General features: G+C 43.5%; 1 protein-coding gene across 2 annotated transcripts in view; it reads right to left on the reverse strand.

Annotated features, from left to right (window-relative positions):
• The window catches only part of Rnf182 (ring finger protein 182), a 54,239-nt gene extending 53,455 nt beyond the window's left edge, over nt 1-784 (reverse strand). Inside the window, exon 1 of one of the 2 annotated variants that reach the window (XM_008831445.3) lies at nt 686-784. The gene's annotated coding sequence lies outside the window, so the exon portion shown is untranslated. Of the gene's footprint in view, nt 1-237; nt 584-685 lie in introns of those variants that run through there. The other variant, XM_008831437.3, reaches the window with a different exon arrangement.
• Nucleotides 785-13,519: the final 12,735 nt, after the last annotated feature.

Here is a 13,519-nt window from a genome sequence, read left to right on the forward strand (position 1 = left end):
CTAACTTGGTCGGGACGGAGCCGGCGGTGTGGCCGGCCCATCCGGGTGGCTCGGCTCCGCGGTGGCCCCGAAGTTTGCCGCGGGGTGGAGGGCGCACGGGCGGCGGGGCGGCTCCGGGAGGCCGCTGCCGTGGCATCTGGGCGGCCCCGCGGAGTGTCTGGAGCATCCCAACGGCGGGCGGACCAGCGCCGGGAGCTCGGGGCCCCTTTCCCGGCCGCGGGCGGGCGCGCGCCTTACCTGGCCCGCGGTGGCGGCGGCGGGAGCACCGGAGGCGGCGGGAGCATCGGGAGCCACTCCGACGGCGGCGCGGGGACGGAGGGAGGTGCCGCGGAGGAGGAGCTCGGGAGCCGCGGGCGGGCCGCTTTGTCTCGGTGCAGAACCGCCGACCCTGCGTCACCATGGCAACCGCCGGGGCCCGAGCGCCGACCCCCGAGGCACCAGGGTCCCGGGCTCCGCGTGGCCGTGAGGCCAGGCCAGCGCCCCTGTTCCCAGCGCTGCGGCTGTTCCGAGGTCCTCCTGCACCCCGAGCCGCTACCGTGGACACTCCCTGGTCTGAGTCCCTCGCCAGACCGCCGGTCCCCTGCCAGCCAGAGCAGCGAGCCGGATCTTACTGCCGAGCCCGCAGGCGCGCTGGGCTTTCCACCCGGGACCCTCCAAAGCCCTACCCGAGGTCCCCCCGCCACACCTTTCCTCTGCCAGGCTGTGCCCGCGGGAGGGAGAGACTTGAGGGAGAAAGAGCAATGCAAAGTGATAAACTGTTGAGCAACTGGTACCCGAGTTCCTGTTGCCGCAGCTGCAGTAGGCAGGGAGGCTGCCAAGAGGCGCCTTCCCTCCTCCCTCCCTCTCCCCCTCCCCCTCCCCCTCCCCCCTTTTCCCCCACCACCATCACCACCCATCACCTCCACAGCCACCAGCCAGCATCTGCATGCACTTGTCTTGCTGGGGGCTCCCATAGGAAGGGGAAAGGGAGCTTTACCTCTAACTGAAAACACAATACTCTTGGAAACCCCACAAGCTAAAACCCAACTTTGAGGCTGCAGTGTGGACCCCCCCGCTGCTGCCACACCGCTTGGCAATTGATTATAACTGCTAGGCTCAGTCACCAAGCCACCAGCCAGCATCTGCATGCACTTGTCTTGCTGGGGGCTCCCATAGGAAGGGGAAAGGGAGCTTTACCTCTAACTGAAAACACAATACTCTTGGAAACCCCACAAGCTAAAACCCAACTTTGAGGCTGCAGTGTGGACCCCCCCGCTGCTGCCACACCGCTTGGCAATTGATTATAACTGCTAGGCTCAGTCACCAAGCTTAAGCACCAAAGGACTGTGCCAGGGACTGGCAGTGTCCTGCAGACACTTAGGAGAGAGGAGAGGCCCTCGGTGGCTCATTCTAGGCATCCTCTTCTAAGGAAATTTTTGGAGAGGAAGGGAAAAGTACTAACAGCCCCTGAGGTCATGTTTCCTTTAAAGGACAGAGTTAGAGGACAACTACCCTGGGTGAGTCATTATACTGTGTTTTCTTGAAAGATCAGTCATTGCATCCAAAATCTACAGTGTGTTCCTTTAGACCTCAGTGGGCATGGCGCTCATCTTCTGGCATTGTGAATCACCAAAGGAGCATCAATAATGTATAATAAAACCCTGAAGAGCTCATATGTTCTGGGCTTGTGAGCTACCTGAGAAATCACACACCAGAACAATGTTACCAAGTGAAGTCACACATATTAACTAATGAAAATGTCCAGTCCATTTTATGGAGTAAAATCAAAACACCTCATCCCTAAGAAAGGCTGCTCACTTTGCTCTGATGAGGAGATTGGCACTTACAGCAGAAGTCAAGGGAAAGAAGTCTTTCTGATAGATTAAAGCAGTTTGGCTATATGTACCAAGGCTCAGTATACATGCACATTTCTCCCAGCTATCTGACTTTTAGTAATGTTACACAGAAATACATAAATATGTAATGAGATAAACGCAAGAGTGTGCATCACAACAGCTTTCTAACAATAAAAACCTGAAACAAATTGTATGCCATCAGTTGTGATTTGTTTAGATATATTTGGCACAGTCATGCTATGTGGTACTATGCCTCCATTAGAATAATAAAACCTAGAGTACGTACCCAACCTCAAGGGCAGCACAATGGTTCTGTGGGCACCTCCACAGACATCCCCAAAATTTACGTTAGTGGATATTTGCTGCTTTTATTAAAAGCAACTGTTGTCTTTTCCTCTTTTCCATCAATATCAACAACCTAGGGCCAGTGAGATGACTTAGTAAGTAAAGGTGCCTACTGCCACCCTGCTGACCTGAGTTCAATCTCCTGGACCCTCACAGTAGGAGAGAACCAACTCCCACAAGTTGTCCTCTGACCTCTACGCAAGCACTGTGGCATGAAAACACACACACACACACCTATTGTTGGTAATTAAAGTTTTAAAATAACATTTTATTTAATTCAGTTGTGTGTGTGTGTGTGTGTGTATGTGCATGTGTATGTGCATGCATGCCTGCATGCGTGTGGGGGGGTGAGCCCATTCTGAACCAAAAAAACTTCTAGATATCTAGAATAGTTAGTGCTATGGTTTCAGTTAGAATCATTCCTGCTTCCACTGCCCGTAGAAGCTTGTTCTACAAATTAGCAGCACTGAGCAGTATAATGGAACCTTTAGGAGGTGAAGCCTACCAGGAAATGAGGAGGTCCTGACTGCCCCTTGCAATGGGATTAATGCTAGTCTCATGGAGTAGGGTAGATCTTGTAGGAGTGGATGAGTTTGTAAGTACAAGAGTGAGGCTGGCCTTTCCCTTCTGCTGCTTCTCTCACCATGTGATCTATCTTGTACTGTACTTGCTAGAATGGCATTGACACTATGTTCTTGGGCTTCCAACACCTTGGACCAAGATAAAATTTTTTCTTTGTAAAGTACTGAGCCTCGGGTATTTTGTTATGGCGATACAACTTGAGCTAAGAAAGACAAGTATAGAAAGAGATGTAGAAAGGGAGGGAGGAGAGGGGAGGACACTAATGAGAATGAGAGCAAGGAAAGCTTACGGGACTGGGTAGCTGTTAACTCGAGTAGGAATGGAAGAGACCACTGTTACCATTTACAGTTCAACATTGTTAAAAATCAAAACCAAAGCCTTTTTCTACCTATTCATTGACCTGTATATTATTACCTTGATTAGGTTTGGGGAAATCTGCATTGGATCCCCACCAGGTAAATTCCTTAGGGGTCTGGCCCTGCCTTTATCTGTGAGGAGTTCTTCTAGATGAGGGTTTCGCTAACTTTCTCCACTGGTGACCCCCTTTTGGCCCAGGAAACATAGAAGATGCAGGGCATATAAGCCTATAAGATAGGTAAATGAATCAAACATATACTAATAAATAATAAAGAATTTTATATTATTTTAAAATATTTTATCTATTATTTTTATTTTATGTATATGAGTGTATTGCCTGCATGTGTGTGAGTGCACCCATGTTGTGCAATGCCCGAGGAGATCAGAAGAGGGTGTCAGATCCTCTGAAACTGGAGTTAGGGATGATTGTCAGCCACCATGTGAGTGCTGAGAATCGAACTCAGGTCCTCTACAAGAGCATCCAGTGCTCTTAACCTCTGAGCCATTTCTTCAACCCCCAAATTTTATTTTAAAATAATTCTCTAAGTATATAAATTTTCTCTTGAAGATGAAAGCAAATTCGCACACTATTGAGTTGGATATGTGCTGGTGCCAGCCAGCCAAGACAGACAGTACCTGAAAGGGGGAGTGAGGATTGAAAGAAAAAACAAGAGACAGAAAAGATACTTGGGAGGACTGTCAGTAGAGACTGCAGCCCTGGTTTAGTTCAGCGCTGTCTTTTTATACAGAAGAACTCAATTAGTTTCAACAGCTGTTTTTCCACCTGTATCTGAGGGTCAAGGAGCGGTCAAATACTTGTTTTGTGAGCTCCACCATATAAACACATTCCTCCTGATTTGGCAGATTAGGTACTGGTGTGCAAAACACAAACTCAGTAAACAAGCCCGCCACAGCTTATGTACATAATGGATTAATAGCTCCCAACAGATATGCTTATTTATTTTTACATAGCGAATTAAATCTTGGCTGAATACTTCAGGACAGAGAGCATCTTCAATGTTTTTCAGAGTTGGTAGATAAATTGATTTTACAACTGCCACTTTCAAAAAGGTCACTTCACGTAAATATGTAGTGCACAATAGCAAAAATATGTTTAAGGCCACTTCAAAATTTGTCGGGATTTCTGTCCTAACCCCAAGCCAAAATTCTTGGAATTATTTTTTCAATGAAATTCAAATCGGCAACACAGCAAGTTTTGAAATCCAACACACTAATACAATACAAAAATATACTAATTTTATACTTACATGCTGAGAGAGAACATTAGGAAAGTATTTGAAATCTTTGTTTTCAGTAATGAAATCATGTTTCTGTAAGAGCAGAAAACATTGCAGGCACAGTAAAAACACTGCTGCTCACAGCATGCGCCAGCCTCGTACCTAGTGGAGACAGTGTTGTTGGTCCTGGGTGGTGGCTCGACAGCATGTGCAGTACAGACTGTGTGTGCTTTTGTTCAGAACCAAGGCTGCAGTGGAGTCGTGGGCTGCAACATGGGCCCATGCTGCCAGAAATGCCCGGGATTAATTAACATTTCTTTTTTAATTAATTTTGAGTCATAAAGCTTTCCAAACATGTCCCCATATTCAGTTATGGGATCACAGCCCTCAGTTGAAGAAACGTTATTCTAGACATTCATTTTTGCCCAGGAGTCTTAGTGGTATCATAAGATCTGCTTCCATTTCATGTCTTAGACCAAATTAAAATGTTGTGAGGAATGGTCATTTTAAAATGTGCCTTCTTACCTGTCAGGTATATCAGAGGAACAGGTTAAAGGGTAGCTTTAGTCCAATTCATTAAACTTAAAATGAAGATATTGTAATAAAACTTTAAAATTATCATATGAGTTTGGAGAAATGGCTTAGTGGTTATGAGCGTTTGCTGCTCCAGAGGACCTGAGTTAGGTTCCCACCACACACATCTGGCAGCTCACGACTGCCTGTAATTCCAGCTCTGGAGAAACCAACACCTTCTTCTGGCTTCCATGGGCACCTACCTATACATATGACATACATTTACCTAGACACACACATATGCAAAAATTAAAATAATACAAATAAATATTTAAAATGTATTATGTGTTTATATGACTGGTCTTTCATATCCTCATAATTTAAAAAATTATATTTAATTATTTGGGGGATATAAGGTTTTTGCCTGCATGTATGCAAGTATACCTGTGTCATGCCATGCTTATGGAGTCCAGAAGAGAGCATCAAATACCCTAGAACTGTAGTTACAGGTGGTTGTTAGCCACCATGTGGGTTCTGAGAACCAAACTTGAGTCCCCTGCATGAGTATCCAGTACTCTTAACCACTGAACCACCTCTCCAGGCCCTTAAAAAAATGAGATTAAGTAATGAATTTAATTTTCTACAAAGATCATCTGGAACTACACAGTCCAATCCAGCCACAGTTGAATCAGCTAGTGGTAGCTAGCTAGTCTGGACTGACAGGCTAAGAAAGTGGAAAATACCAAGTTTTCAAGAAATAGAACAGTAATTTTCTAAGTACAATATCATTAATAACCTTTATACAGATTACATATTGAAATAACATTTTGTATATACTAGATTAAAATGTTATTAAAACTATAAAACTTGCTTTTTTCACTTTTCTAAAATGATTTCTAGAAGAAATTTAATTTTTCTATGTGGTATATTAGACAATGCTATTTTAAAATTCATCTTTATGGTAAAATATGGTTAAGAAAGCCAATAGTTAACTATTCTTAACTTTTACTTAAAATTACCTTGGAGGCTTAGACAGAAAAGATGCCACAATTGTGAGGCCAGTCTGGGCTACATACAGAATGAGATACTCTATTAAAAAATTAAAAATTTCAAATACATAAAATAAAATTACCTCATTAATATCGCCCAACTTATAAATGATAATTTATATCAAATACGTGTTTTTTTAGAAAGCCATCATAAGATTTAGCTCATGTGCTTATATTTTAGAAAGATTTGGCACAGATACTAATATAATATTACTTGACCTGAATTCCTCATGAAGTAGGGCTCCAGTATTGTGTCTTTTTAACCATATTAAAATGATGTAGTTGGGAGTCCATGAATTTCTAAGCAGTGTTCCTGATCATAATCACCAAGTCTAAATGACTTCAGTTTCTGTGTTTTTATTACTATTCTTCGGTGGACCTCTCACCTACTATGTCAACCCTCAGTTCACATTAGTGCCCATATAACAAATACTCCCTTTGAATGATCTGATTAGAACTGTAACTGAACCATCAACTTTTTATTCCTTTCCCCTTGAATTGGATATGAAGTTGTCAAAAAGCAAATAGTTATTTTGACTTATGATGAGAGGGCAAAAGAAACCAAGTTTTCAATAACCAGAAAGAGATCATAATTTCATCTTGATAAATATTATATTTTCGAGGTTTGAAAAATTATAGCAAACATCCTCAAGTGATTTAAATCAATTTATTATAAGAACTGTAACGCGTGTGTAATACATCCCTCCTGAACCATTTGTATAAAAATGTCCCCGTTCTATAATTTAGATTTTGTCCACTGAACACTTTTTTTTCCTCAATTATAAGTCATAAAGATAGCTCCTGTTTATTGGACAGTGTGTCCAAGGTCACAGTGTCCACTTAGCAGAATTGCTAGACTCTTAATAGCCACACTCTACAGAACTGACAAAAGGGAAAAGAACATGTATTAACCTTTACTTCTTGATATAAACAAAAACTAAAAGAAGGCCGGGTGAGATGGCTCTGCGGGTAAAGGCACTTGCTTCCAAGTCTGATGACCTGAGTTAGAGCTCAGTTCCCTCAAACTGTTCTCTAACTTCCACACATGCACTGTCTCTCTTTCTCTCTCTCTCTCTCTCTCTCTCTCTCTCTCTCTCTCTCTCTCTCTCTCTCTCACTCACACACACACACACACACACACACACACACACACAAGCAAACAAATAAGTAATTTTTTAAAAACTAAAACTGGAGCTGGAGAGGTGGCTCACTGGTTAAAAGTTCTTCTGCTCTTGCAGAGGACCTGAGTTCAGTTCCCACTGGGAACCCACAGCACCCACACTGGGCAGCTCACAACCAGCTCCAGGAGATCCAAAACCTCTCCTGGCCTCCTGAAACACCTGCCCCCGCCCACATGCACATGGCCTGTATTCACACAAACACATATACATGGAAATAAACATAAAAGTATTTTTAAAACTAAAACTAAAAGGAAAACAAGTATCATTTTAAAAATCTTTATTTGAAAGCTTGAGTTCAAGTGTGCTTTATCCCATTAAGCTATAAATTTTAGAAGAGACAAAGAGAAAATCAGGAACTAATATTGCCTCATTACAACCTCATTAACAACAGTTCTTTCGACCCCTGCCTTCTAGCCATATTTTGATATTGTTTAATGAGGCGATACAAACATATTCAAAACACATTAAATACTTGTTTATGTCTTAAGCTTTATCTTAAAATATATTTTATATCTTCAAATGTGCTTTCTTCATGGATTTAAAATTTTTCTCAGGGGATAAAAAGCAGTACCAGTCATTTAGAAAGGATAAAAATCAAAAGCACACCCTCAGCTGAGTCTATAGACTCAGAAAAAGCTGAAAATTCAGAACTTGGGAATTTCTTTCTCCCCATGGCTGCCCTAAGTTACTGAGATAATATACTCCAAAAAGCAAATATTAACTATTATATCCCAGTGAGCAGAGAAAAACCGGGGCCTTTCCGCACTGCTCCCAGGCAGTGTGGACATCCTCTCTCAAAAGAGACCTGTTGGTCCCTTGGCCTCAACAACCTGTGACCCTAGAGAGAACTTTAAGTCATATTCATTTCAAATGCTACAAAGAAGTGCCCAGTTAACATTCTCAGTGCCTTCATCTAGTGGTTTTCTAAGAAAAATACATAAAAGATTCAGCCAGAGAACAAGAATTATACCTGACTTGAAATGAGCTCTGTATGTTGGTTCACAAGAGACCCTGGCATACCCTTGTGGCTTTAGCAATGAGGAATTTAAAGGAGAGACTGGTGGGGATTGTTCAGTGGGTAAAATGAGCAAAGCAAGTGCAAACATGAGGACTGAAGTTCTGTCCCCAGCACTCATGTAAAAGCTAAGCAGCACACGCCTGTAATTCCTGGGTGAGTGGGGAGAGCGGCAGAGGCAGGTGGGTCCAGGAGACTCACTGGTCAGCCAGTCTAGCCAAAATAGCAAGCGCTGGGTTCAGTGAGAGACCTTGTCTCAAAAACCAAGGTGGAGAAGCTGGAGAGATGGCTCAGAGGTTAAGAGCACTGGCTACTCTTACAGAGGTCCTGGGTTCAGTTACCAGCACCCACATGGCGGCTAAAAGCTGTCCTTAACTCTGGTTCCCGGGAAACTGGACATGCTCATCTGACCTCCATGGGCATTGCAGGACATGGGTGCACTTGCATACATGCAGGCAATACACTCATATACATAAAAATAAATAACAAATAAGATATTAAAAAAATATAAAATGGAGAGCAACAGAGGACACCTGAAGTCAATCTCTAGTCTCCATATGTGCGTGGACAGGCAAGTGCACTGGAACACACACCACAGACACACACACACACACACATACACGACATAGCCCCACACACAGACACACACACACATATTCCATACCTATGTACACACACCACACAGACACATAGAAATACACATACACACAGCACACAGACAGACACACAGACACATACACACATCACATACTCCCCCACATGCACACACACCACACAGACACACAGACACACACACACACACACATATACGACATAGCCCCACACACAGACACACACACACATATTCCATACCTATGTACACACACCACACAGACACATAGAAATACACATACACACAGCACACAGACAGACACACAGACACATACACACATCACATACTCCCCCACATGCACACACACCACACAGACACACAGACACACACACACACACACATATACGACATAGCCCCACACACAGACACACACACACATATTCCATACCTATGTACACACACCACACAGACACATAGAAATACACATACACACAGCACACAGACAGACACACAGACACATACACACATCACATACTCCCCCACATGCACACACACCACACAGACACACACACACATACACACATACACAACACATACACACACACACACACTCAACATACATCTCACACACACACACAAAGAACTTAAAGGGACATCCAGTCTTTAGATCCTTTTCATCTGTGCTGAAGAGTCCTCAGTTGCCTACACAACTAAAAAGACTACCTAGTCTCTTTAACCCGTTCCACAAAGATAAGAAACACTTTGAAATATTGTTGCTGCCAAACCAGGCAGGATGAAAATTATTGACAATAATCAACAGTGGGGAAACATTAGACCACTGAGCTGTCTGGTGTATGAATATAAGTGTGAGGAGAGGTTGCTGCTAATTAGAGAAACACGTTCTCTAATAACTCTGGAGACGCTAGATGAAGGTAAATGGGACTGAGAAGCAAGGTCTGACTCATCCTTTAGAATCCCCTTGTGTTTAGTGCACAGCCCATTTAGAAATATAGACATATTACTTGCCAACGAGGAGAACAGTGTGGAAACAGAAAGTTAAAGAGACAAATACATCACAATTCTCTGCCAAGAGCTCCCCGTGGAAAGATTCAACACAATAACTCAGCCAAATTATTAATTTGATATTGATCAGACCACATTAAGGCAAACTTGTGATATACTTAAATATGGTTCAAGAATATTTTGTTTGAAATAAATCAACTGTGAGTGGTATTGCTGAAAACTAAAGTGTTTAGAGAGTTAGTATAAAGGGGGTTTTGTTTTTGCTTTTTTTTTTTCCTTTATGTGAATCAGTCAGTAGACACTCCCACCACTTCTGGGGACCTCTCACCACCTGTTATAGTTTGAGTATCAAATGTCAGACCACAGGCTGTGCTCTGAATGCTTGGTCTTCAGATGGTGGCGCTATTTTAGGAGGTTGTGGGCCTAGCCGGAGGAAGTAGGTCAGTGATGGGAGATGGAGGAGGACTTCAAAGGTTACACCCTCCTGTTCTGCTCCCTGCTCTGTGCTTCCTGTCCTTAATGAAGAGAAGTTTCCCCTCCCCACACCCCTGCTCAAGGTTCTCTTCAAGCTCAGGGAGCCAAGCTATCACAGCCTAAAATCTCTGAAACCATGAGGACAATAAGCCTTTCCTTCCTTAAATGGTTTCTGTCAGACATTTAGACACAGCGACACAAAAATAGCTAATACCCCAGCCAAACTTCCCTACACTCACAGCTTACCTCATCCCAGTGATGTGATGTGTGAGAAAAAAATGTGTGAAAACAGGGGGGTGGGATGCTGGAGAGATGGTTCAGTGGTTAAGTGCACTGGCCGTTTTTGCAGAAGACCTGGGTTCAAATCCCAGCACTCACATGGTGGCTAAAAACCATCTGTAACTCCATTTCCAAGGGATCGGATGCCCACTATGGCCTATGTGGGCATTACATGCAGGCAATGCACTCATACACATAAAATAAACATAAATTAATTTTTAATGTGTGAGAATGTGAGCTATTTCAGATATTATCTATTATTTTAAATCCATACTTCACATGCTTGCTGATTCTGACACAGCCACAAATTAGCCTCTAGCAGGCTGGAAATGGTTTATTCCTTCTTCCATCAAATGAGGATGTTAAGGCCAGTAATGTTTTCATAGAGCTCATTGATCAGAGAGTCCAATGAGTCTGTAGTGTCATAACACTAGTGCAGTAAGAGGCTGGGGCAGATATCAAAGGGAAATGGTGTGTTATAAGCATCATTATAATAGTAAAACCATTTCAAAGGTCTTCTTGGTTACTAGATCTTCTGAACTTTATAACACCGTTTGAACATTCTGTACCATCAAAAGCAAGCCAAGGGCATTGTGACCAAACAGACTCTTCATGTGTGAAGTATACAACATGTCAGATGAAAAATACATGGCGGTATTTTCCCAACACCTCACCATCCAGATGAGAGTGTATCTTGCTCTGCTAGATGGGCACAGGTCACAGGAAGTACCCAGACACAAGTGATGTGTCAGATCTGAAATAGCTCTGCTCACTGGGGTAGGAAGGTAGCATTGTCAGGCAAAACACTACATATGGAATGTGTGGTACATACAGCTACTAAAACATTTGCATCGTATTTATCAAAAGTTCACGTTTACCTGAATATCCTGTACTTTAGTTTGATAAATCAGGTAACTCGAGATAGGAATCTCAGGAGCATTCAACAGATACAGGTGCAGCTCCTAGGAAGAACCCAACAGAATGAGTAGAGCGAGATCTGGTCAACACAACAATCATCATTAAGTAATCTCAACACTGAAATAAATGGGAGGTGGAAGTCTGGGGTAGAGCTGTAAGGACTACATAAGATCAAAGCCTCTAGCAATAATGTATTAGCTCTTTTCTTGTAACTGTGGCAAAATACCTAACAAAAACAACTTATGAAGGAAGGGTTTATTTTGGCTCACAGGCTGAGGGTCCAGTCCATCATGGTGGGTGTGCTGGGTAGCTTTAGCTGTCAATTTTACACACCTGGGTAGAGGGAGCCCCAACTGGCGAGTTGCCTCCATTGGATTGGCCTGTGGCCATGTCTCTGGGGGCATTTTCTTGACTGTTGAGTGATGTAGAAGGGTCCAGCCCACTGTGGGCGGTGCCACCCCTGGGTGGGTGGTCCTGTGTTATATAAGAAAGACAGAACACAGGCCAGAGGAGAAAGTCAATAAGCAGCATTCCTCCAGGGCCTGCGCTTCAGCTTCTGCCTCCAGGTTCCTGCCTCGATTTCCTGCCTTGGTCTTCCTTAGTGATGAACTGTGACCCAGGAGATGTAATATAAATAAACCCTTTCCTCCCCAACCTGGTTTTGATCAGTGTTTTTTTATCACAGCAATAGAAAATAATTAAGACGGTGTCGAAGGCATGGCCACAGGAGTGAGTGGGAAGCTGGCCACATTGAGGAAGCCGAGAGGGATGAACCCCGGTGCTTCATTCATGTTCTCATTTTTATTTGGTCTGTGACCCTAACCCATGGAATAGTACCACCCACCCTCAGGATGAGTCTTCCTCTTTAGTTAATCTTGTCTGGACGCACCCTCACAGATTCGCCCAGAGGTTTGCCTCCTCCGTGATTCTAAGTCCAGTCAAGTCGGCAATCAAGATGAGCCATCACAGAGGGTAAACTGACCGCGGGTCCCAAAGCAATGAGTTAGAAGACTATTTTTCTCACAATACCAAACAATGTTGTCAGTAACATTTCACTATTTCCCCAGACACAGAGCATGCACTGCAACCGTGAGTAGAGTGATCTTAGTTTCTTTAGTTCATTCAGCTATAACAAACTGCCCAAGGCTGGGTGGTTTACCACGAACAGAGATTTATTTCTTATATTTCTGGAAGGCAAGAGGTCAAGGTTAAGGAGCTCATGTCTTTTGAGGACTTTCTTGATACTTTTTCCAATGGTAAAGAAACAAATGGGACTAAACTCACCCTTTTCTCAGGAGCCCAGTTCTAAGACAACTAGTACACTCCCATAACACAGACATTAATCCATTCCTAAGATGAGAGCCCTGATGGCCTAATGACTTCCTATAGGTCCTACCTCTCAACACTGATTCATTGAGAAATATAGAACTTTGGGGAACACATTCAAACCATAGCAGAATCCATCCCCTCAATTAGCAAATTTTAGAGACCACACTATTTTATGCAGGGTGAGTCGCAGTGGCAAGGTAAAAATAGGAAAACCCATGAATAGACTAATTCAATAGACTGAGTGAGAAATGATGGTAATTTGGACAGAGGAAGGGGCAGGTGGAGATGGATAAGAAGAGAAGTGCGATTAAAGAGACACTCCTGAGAGACAGCAGAGAGTTCCCAGTGAGGGGGAAGAAAGTGCCAAGAATCCCTCCCAGGCTCTGGCTGGTCATGAGGATACTGTGTTAAGGGAGAAGAGCTAGCTAATCTGATCATCGTACCTGTAAGAAGAGAGTAAACTCAGTTAATGGAAGCAGATAGAGATACAGTGTCTGGACACACAGCTGAGTCTGCATGCAATGCTGGCCCCTAAGCAGGGAAGATAAGGAGCTGCCAAGAGAGATCGACTGAAGAGCTCTACGTCCCCCACTGAGTCCTGTGGGGACCCAACAAGCTTGTCTTTTATTCTTAGAGCCCATCAAATGTGCCTCTTTCTCAGTCTCCTGCCCTCTGGTCCTAACCTGGAAGGCTTGGGATGCTTTTGTCCTGGTTCACAAGATTGTCTTCTTTGATGTGTCTCACTCTTTCACTCTGATCACTTCTCAAAGGGTATATTATATTTTATAT

The sequence above is a fragment of the Nannospalax galili genome, unplaced genomic scaffold (assembly GCF_000622305.1).
Source record: "Nannospalax galili isolate Female #2095 unplaced genomic scaffold, S.galili_v1.0 scaffold30, whole genome shotgun sequence".
NCBI lineage: Eukaryota > Metazoa > Chordata > Mammalia > Rodentia > Spalacidae > Nannospalax > Nannospalax galili.